Here is a 7,531-nt window from a genome sequence, read left to right on the forward strand (position 1 = left end):
ACATACACACGCACTATATTCCACGTTTAGGGGCTTTTATCCACAGAGGATGGAAAGGGCCTTCTTCCCAAGCCCAGGCATGATTGGTAGTTTGTTAGCTCAGATATAGATAGCCTCCTAGTCTCCAAGCTTGAAGTGTGTGTGTGTTTGTGTGTGTGTGTGGGGGGGTTTCCTTCTTCTGCCTTGACAGATCTCTGGAGAGCAAGAGGAGGCAGGGGAGCAGCACTTCCCAGTCCTGCATGCTCCTCTCCAGAGATCTTTCAAGGCAGAAGAAGTTGGAGGAAACTGCTTCCTGGAAACTTTCACCACATCAAGCATCATGGTTGCCTTCAAAGGGCCAGTTGCATGTAGGACCATTGTATCATATTAGTTCAGAAGTGTATTATGCCTAAGAGTGGGGCAAAAAGGAATAAAATTTCAAATATGAACAAATAAATTATTTATTTCAAATAAATCTGCAAAAACACATTTAAAACAAAGAAAAAAACAAGCTTTTTAGTTCTCATGCCATTTTGTCCGAACTGGATGTTTGGCATCTTTTCCTGGCTACAAGTTCATCCACGTTTGGGGATAGGTTTTGAGTGGTGGATACTCTCAGGATAGAGTGGAGGTGTGCATCCGTGAGCTGACTTCTGTGTGCGCTTTTGTTCACCCTCATGACAGAGAAAAGTTGCTCACAGAGGTATGTACTCCCAAACATGGAGAGCATTCGAGCAGCTTGTAGGCGGAGTTGGGGCATTGTTTCAGGGATGAACCTGGTGAACTGTGCGGGTCCTACAGAATCGTACTTTCCCTTCAGTGTGCTGTTACATTGGAGTTCTATCAACTCCATCTGGATATTTACAGGAGCACTCTCCACTTCAACTGAAAATGGATTGCTGAGCAGTCCAAAACTGAATTTCTGTTTTTCAAAATCAGCAAAGCGACGTGTAAACTCCATTTGAAGTGTGCTCAGTTTATTAGCAAACTCAGCATTTGAGAAGGCAGTGGTGGAGACCTGGTTTTTTATTGTTTGGCAACTGGGAAAGTGACTCAAGTTTCCTTGCTGCATGTGAGTCTCCCACAGTCGCAGCTTTACTTGAAAAGCTTTCACAGCATCATACATGTCTGTGATCACACGGTCCCGTCCCTGAAGCTGTAGGTTTAGTGCACTGAGATAATTAGTAATGTCACATAGAAATGCTAATTCACACAGCCACTTTTCATCCTTCAATTCTGTGCAGTCTTTTCCTTTGCTTTCAAGAAACTGACAAATTTCCATGCGTAATTCAAAAAATCTGTTGAGCACTTTCCCTCGACTTAGCCATCGCACCTCTGTGTGATAAGGGAGATCACCAAGTTCAGAATTGATTTCTTCAAGAAAAGTCTTAAATTGACGGTGATTTAAAGCTTTGGCTCTTATAAAGTTAACTGTCTTTGTTACAGTGTGCATTACATGGTCCATTTTCAGGGCTTTGCCACATAGTGTTTCTTGATGTATAATGCAGTGATATGCTGTCAGCTCACCTGTGCAATTCTCACTCTTCATTTTGTCTCGCATCCTTCCTACTAGTCCACAGGTCGGCAACCCGCGGCTCCGGAGCCGCATGCGGCTCTTTGAGCCGTCTCTTGCGGCTCCCAGCCGCCCGGTGCGCGCGCACCTCTTCCAACGGGCAGTGGTGCGCGCGCACCTCTCCAAATGGAGAGTGGCACCGCCCGTTTGGAGAGGTGCACGCGCACCTCCCCGAATGGGCGGAGGTGCGCGCGCACCTCCCCAAACCTTTGGAGAGGTGCGCGCGTACCTCCGCGCGAATGGGCAGCGGTGCCGCTCTTTGAGGAAGCTGCCGCGGCCCGTCTGTGAAGCTGCCGAAAGCGGCAGCTTAGCAGACGGGCCGCGGCAGCTTCCGCAAAGAGCGGCGCCCCTGCCCATTCCGAGAGGTGCGCGCGCACCTCTCCGAACGACCGGAGGTGCGCGCGCACCTCCCTAAACCTTTGGGGAGGTGCGCACGTACCTCCGCGCGAACGGGCAGCGGTGCCGCTCTTTCAGGAAGCTGCCGCTTTCGTAAACTGCCGTAAACTGAGCGCCCACGCAGCCTTCTCCCCCGAGGTGCGCAAATGGCGGCCGAGGCGCTCCGACGGGCCGGCGAGCGAGCGGGCGGCCTTGGGTCTCCGCCCCACTCCGGGGCTCACCTTCACGCGGCTCACGCTGGCCTCGAGCCGCAGCTGTTGCACCACTTTCTTCATAGCGGCTACGTTGGAGGCGCCGGACATGGCCCCCTCCCTCCCTCACTCCCTCACGCCACTTCACTCCGAGCAACGCCGAACCCGTAAAAACGCCGCCGCTGGCAACGGGGTGGGGCAGGTTGTGTTTTTTTTTTTTTTTTGCTTCTCGGAACTTTCGGACAAGTTTCCGGCGCTTGGAAAACTCCCCCGCCTATAGACTCTCGAGACGGGCGGGAGTTGGGAGTGGTGGCGGGGGGGAGGGGGGAGGAAAGACTCGTGCGCAGCAGCGCGCGCTGGCGGGCTCCCTGCGCAAACTCGGCCGGGCGCTTCCCCCCCCCCGAAGCGGAAGTCGAAGTTGCCCGTTGGAAATTTAAGTTTGAGAAGCTGAGCGGGCGGGGCTTCCCGTCCCGTCTCGAGTGGCAGGAGAGGAGAGGAGGCCGGCGGGGGTGGGGGGAGGGGCAGCCGCGCAACGAACTTTCCTCAGTTTCCTCGCTAAAGTCCCTTGGGGCGTCGGCCGCGTGTCGTCGGTCGGGAAGGCAGGCTTTGTACTGCTGCAACAGTTGGGGGACGTAACTGCTGGGAAAACAACAACGACAACTCCACGCTTTCGGCAGCTTCCTTAAAGAGCGGCGCCGCTGCCCCTTCGCACGGAGGTACGCGCGCACCTCCCCAAAGGTTTGGGGAGGTGCGCGCGCAACTCCGGTCGTTCGGAGAGGTGCGCGCGCACCTCTCGGAATGGGCAGGGGCGCCGCTCTTTGCGGAAGCTGCCGCGGCCCGTCTGCTAAGCTGCCGCTTTCGGCAGCTTCACAGACGGGCCGCGGCGGGCTTCCTGAAAGAGCGGCACCGCTGCCCATTCGCGCGGAGGTACGCGCGCACCTCAGGTCGTTCGGAGAGGTGCGCGCGCACCTCTCAGAATGGGCAGGGGCGCCGCTCTTTGAGGAAGCTGCCACGGCCCGTCTGCAAAGCTGCCGAAAGCGGCAGCTTTGCAGACGGGCCGTCGCCATCGGGCAACCGGGAACCGGTTCCATCTCATTTTTAAAAAAATGGCAGCCGCGTGCGTCCGCGCATGCGCAAAAAACCTTTTTGCGCATGCGCGTGCATGGACACACGCACGCGGCTCCTTCTTTTTTTAATTTGTGATGGAACCGGTTCCCAGTGGCTCTTTTTCTTTTTTAGGTTGCCGACCCCTGTACTAGTCCACTCTTTTCCCCGCACATTGAAGGTGCTCCATCTGTTGTGAGTCCTATAAGTTTGTCCCAGGGTAGTTTCATGTCATGTATACTTTTGGATACTGCTTCAAATATGTCCTTCCCTGTGGTAGTGCCATGCAGTGATGTTATATCCAGAAGCTCCTCCGTAATGCATAAACCTGAGTCCACTCCACGGATGAAGATTGTCAGCTGTGCTGTGTCAGAGACGTCAGTGCTCTCATCCACAGCAAGGGAATAAGCAATAAATTCTTTTCCCTTTTCAACCAATTGTCCTTGCAAATCAGTGGCAAGCTCACATATCCGATCAACAACAGTATTTCTGCTTAGGCTTATGTTTGAAAAAGCTTGCTTTTGGTCTGGACACATGACTTCGCACACTTTAATCATGCAGTGCTTCAAAAACTCCCCCTCTGTAAATGGCCGGGCTGATTTGGCTATCTCTTCTGCTACTATAAAACTAGCTTTCACAGCAGCTTCACTTTGTGATTTTGCTTTTCTGAACATATGCTGCCGTGACATCAGGCTCTTTTTCAACTCTTCCACCTTCTGTGCTTTCTGCTCCATGTTCAAGTTTTTGTACTTGTCCTGATGCTTCGTCTCATAGTGCCGTCTCAAGTTATACTCTTTAAATACAGCCACAGTAGCTCCACAAACAAGGCACACAGCCTTATCTTCAATGTCAACAAACAGGTACTCTGGCTCCCACCTCTTTTGAAAGCATCTTTTTTCAAAGTCCACTTTCCGTTTGGCCATTTTGGGGGATTTAAATATTGGCACGCAGGTCTTCTTCCCTGCAGATAAATATATGGATGAGACTGGACAGAAAGCTCAAAGTCTCAGGTACTGTGTGAGGCAAGCAGTTGTGAGCACACTAGGTAGGTATCCTAAGATGCTGCAAGTCCAGATGTTTGGAGTAGGTTTAGCAACATAACAGCATCTGTGGAGAGAAAGCAAGAAAGCAGCCCTCTTTGATACAATTGAAATTATATGTTTTATGCAAGAGATCCTGTATGGATGGAGGAAAAAATCAGCAATCCACCATCACTCAGAAGCTGGTCTAGCAGCCACAAGGACTACTCAGCCTCCATTTCTGATCAGATTCTGATATTTGCAAGGGGGGGGGGGAATCAAGACACATCCAGCTTTCCCAAATAGGAAACAAGGAACCACTTGCTCCATTTTTTCCCAACAACTCTCCTATGTCCATGAAGCCCAGAAATAGAGTTCAAAATCCCTGAAATATCTATCCAAAATTTAGCTTTTGCAAGCAATGCTGATTAGTTCTCTCAAGGTCTGTCAGTCTGTCCTTTGGGGGAGACCCAAAGCAACCCTCCATTGATTTCAACTTATTTTCCACCAAGAGACTGAGCATAATGAGGTTTGGGGACCCAGGGGGCAAGGGGATGGGGCTCATGGGGGCACTGGCAGGGATGGTCCGCGGAAAAGGAGGCCAGTGACATGTGATTCAGGCTGGGAACATGCGGGGGAGGGGGAGAAGCAACTCCAGGAAAGAGGAATGGAGCCAGTCTGGGCACTGCCCAAGATTGCAGGAGGGCGGCTGCTGCTTCACTCTTGTGGCTCTGCAGAAGTGGCTCCGCTCCTAGGGGCGCGCGCGTCTGGGCTGGGGCACTGCAGGATCGGGCCGGGCGCCTCGCCTCGCCCTCCGCAGCGCCCGAACGGGGAAAGAAACAGCTGAGCTCGGCTCCCCTCCCGCAGGCGTGTCTGGGCTGGGGCGCTGCAGGATCGGGCCGGGCGCCTCACCTTGCCCTCCGCAGCGCCCGAACGGGGAAAGAAACAGCTGAGCTGGGCTCCCCTCCCGCAGGCGTGTCTGGGCTGGGGCGCTGCAGGATCGGGCCGGGCGCCTCGCCTCGCCCTCCGCAGCGCCCGAACGGGGAAAGAAACAGCTCGGCTCCCCTCCCGCAGGCATGTCTGGGCTGGGGCGCTGCAGGATCGGGCCGGGCGCCTCGCCTCGCCTCGCCCTCCGCAGCGCCCGAACGGGGAAATTAACCGCTGAGCTCCCCTCCCGCAGGTGTGTCTGGGCTGGGGCGCTGCAGGATCGGGCCGGGCGCCTCGCCTCGCCCTCCGCAGCGCCCGAACGGGGAAATTAACCGCTGAGCTCGGCTCCCGCAGGCGTGTCTGGGCTGGGGCGCTGCAGGATCGGGCCCGGCACCTCACCTCGCCCTCCGCAGCGCCCGAACGGGGAAAGAAACAGCTGAGCTCGGCTCCCCTCCCGCAAGCGTGTCTGGGCTGGGGCGCTGCAGGATCGGGCCGGGCGCCTTGCCTCGCCCTCCGCAGCGCCCGAACGGGGAAATTAACCGCTGAGCTCGGCTCCCGCAGGCGTGTCTGGGCTGGGGCGCTGCAGGATCGGGCCCGGCGCCTCACCTCGCCCTCCGCAGCGCCCGAACGGGGAAATTAACAGCTGAGCTCGGCTCCCCTCCCGCAGGCGTGTCTGGGCTGGGGCGCTGCAGGATCGGGCCGGGCGCCTTGCCTCGCCCTCCGCAGCGCCCGAACGGGGAAATTAACCGCTGAGCTCCCCTCCCGCAGGTGTGTCTGGGCTGGGGCGCTGCAGGATTGGGCCGGGCGCCTCGCCCTCCGCAGCGCCCGAACGGGGAAAGAAACAGCTCGGCTCCCCTCCCGCAGGCGTGTCTGGGCTGGGGCGCTGCAGGATCGGGCCGGGCGCCTTGCCTCGCCCTCCGCAGCGCCCGAACGGGGAAATTAACCGCTGAGCTCCCCTCCCGCAGGTGTGTCTGGGCTGGGGCGCTGCAGGATCGGGCCCGGCGCCTCACCTCACCCTCCGCAGCACCCGAACGGGGAAATTAACAGCTGAGCTCGGTTCCCCTCCCGCAGGCGTGTCTGGGCTGGGGCGCTGCAGGATCGGGCCGGGCGCCTTGCCTCGCCCTCCGCAGCGCCCGAACGGGGAAATTAACCGCTGAGCTCCCCTCCCGCAGGTGTGTCTGGGCTGGGGCGCTGCAGGATCGGGCCGGGCGCCTCGCCTCGCCTCGCCCTCTGCAGCGCCCGAACAGGGAAATTAACCGCTGAGCTCGGCTCCCGCAGGCGTGTCTGGGCTGGGGCGCTGCAGGATCGGGCCCGGCACCTCACCTCGCCCTCCGCAGCGCCCGAACGGGGAAAGAAACAGCTCGGCTCCCCTCCCGCAGGCGTGTCTGGGCTGGGGCGCTGCAGGATCGGGCCGGGCACCTTGCCTCGCCCTCCGCAGCGCCCGAACGGGGAAATTAACCGCTGAGCTCCCCTCCCGCAGGTGTGTCTGGGCTGGGGCGCTGCAGGATCGGGCCCGGCGCCTCACCTCACCCTCCGCAGCACCCGAACGGGGAAATTAACAGCTGAGCTCGGCTCCCCTCCCGCAGGCGTGTCTGGGCTGGGGCGCTGCAGGATCGGGCCGGGCGCCTTGCCTCGCCCTCCGCAGCGCCCGAACGGGGAAATTAACCGCTGAGCTCCCCTCCCGCAGGTGTGTCTGGGCTGGGGCGCTGCAGGATCGGGCCGGGCGCCTCGCCTCGCCTCGCCCTCCGCAGCGCCCGAACGGGGAAAGAAACAGCTCGGCTCCCCTCCCGCAGGCGTGTCTGGGCTGGGGCGCTGCAGGATCGGGCCCGGCGCCTCACCTCACCCTCCGCAGCACCCGAACGGGGAAATTAACAGCTGAGCTCGGCTCCCCTCCCGCAGGCGTGTCTGGGCTGGGGCGCTGCAGGATCGGGCCGGGCGCCTTGCCTCGCCCTCCGCAGCGCCCGAACGGGGAAATTAACCGCTGAGCTCCCCTCCCGCAGGTGTGTCTGGGCTGGGGCGCTGCAGGATCGGGCCGGGCGCCTCGCCTCGCCTCGCCCTCCGCAGCGCCCGAACGGGGAAAGAAACAGCTCGGCTCCCCTCCCGCAGGCGTGTCTGGGCTGGGGCGCTGCAGGATCGGGCCGGGCGCCTTGCCTCGCCCTCCGCAGCGCCCGAACGGGGAAAGAAACAGCTCGGCTCCCCTCCCGCAGGCGTGTCTGGGCTGGGGCGCTGCAGGATCGGGCCCGGCGCCTCACCTCGCCCTCCGCAGCGCCCGAACGGGGAAATTAACCGCTGAGCTCCCCTCCCGCAGGCGTGTCTGGGCTGGGGCGCTGCAGGATCGGGCC

General features: G+C 59.1%; 1 long non-coding RNA gene across 1 annotated transcript; it reads right to left on the reverse strand.

Annotated features, from left to right (window-relative positions):
• Positions 1 to 426: 426 nt before the first annotated feature.
• On the reverse strand, positions 427 to 1,212 carry LOC310638826. The gene is made up of 2 exons (XR_014492193.1): positions 998 to 1,212; positions 427 to 819 (listed from the first exon to the last, which is right to left on the reverse strand). It is a non-coding gene; the product is annotated as an uncharacterized lncRNA (long non-coding RNA).
• Positions 1,213 to 7,531: the final 6,319 nt, after the last annotated feature.

This window comes from Vipera ursinii (assembly GCF_947247035.1).
Source record: "Vipera ursinii genome assembly, chromosome: 3".
Classification (NCBI taxonomy): Eukaryota; Metazoa; Chordata; class Lepidosauria; order Squamata; family Viperidae; genus Vipera; species Vipera ursinii.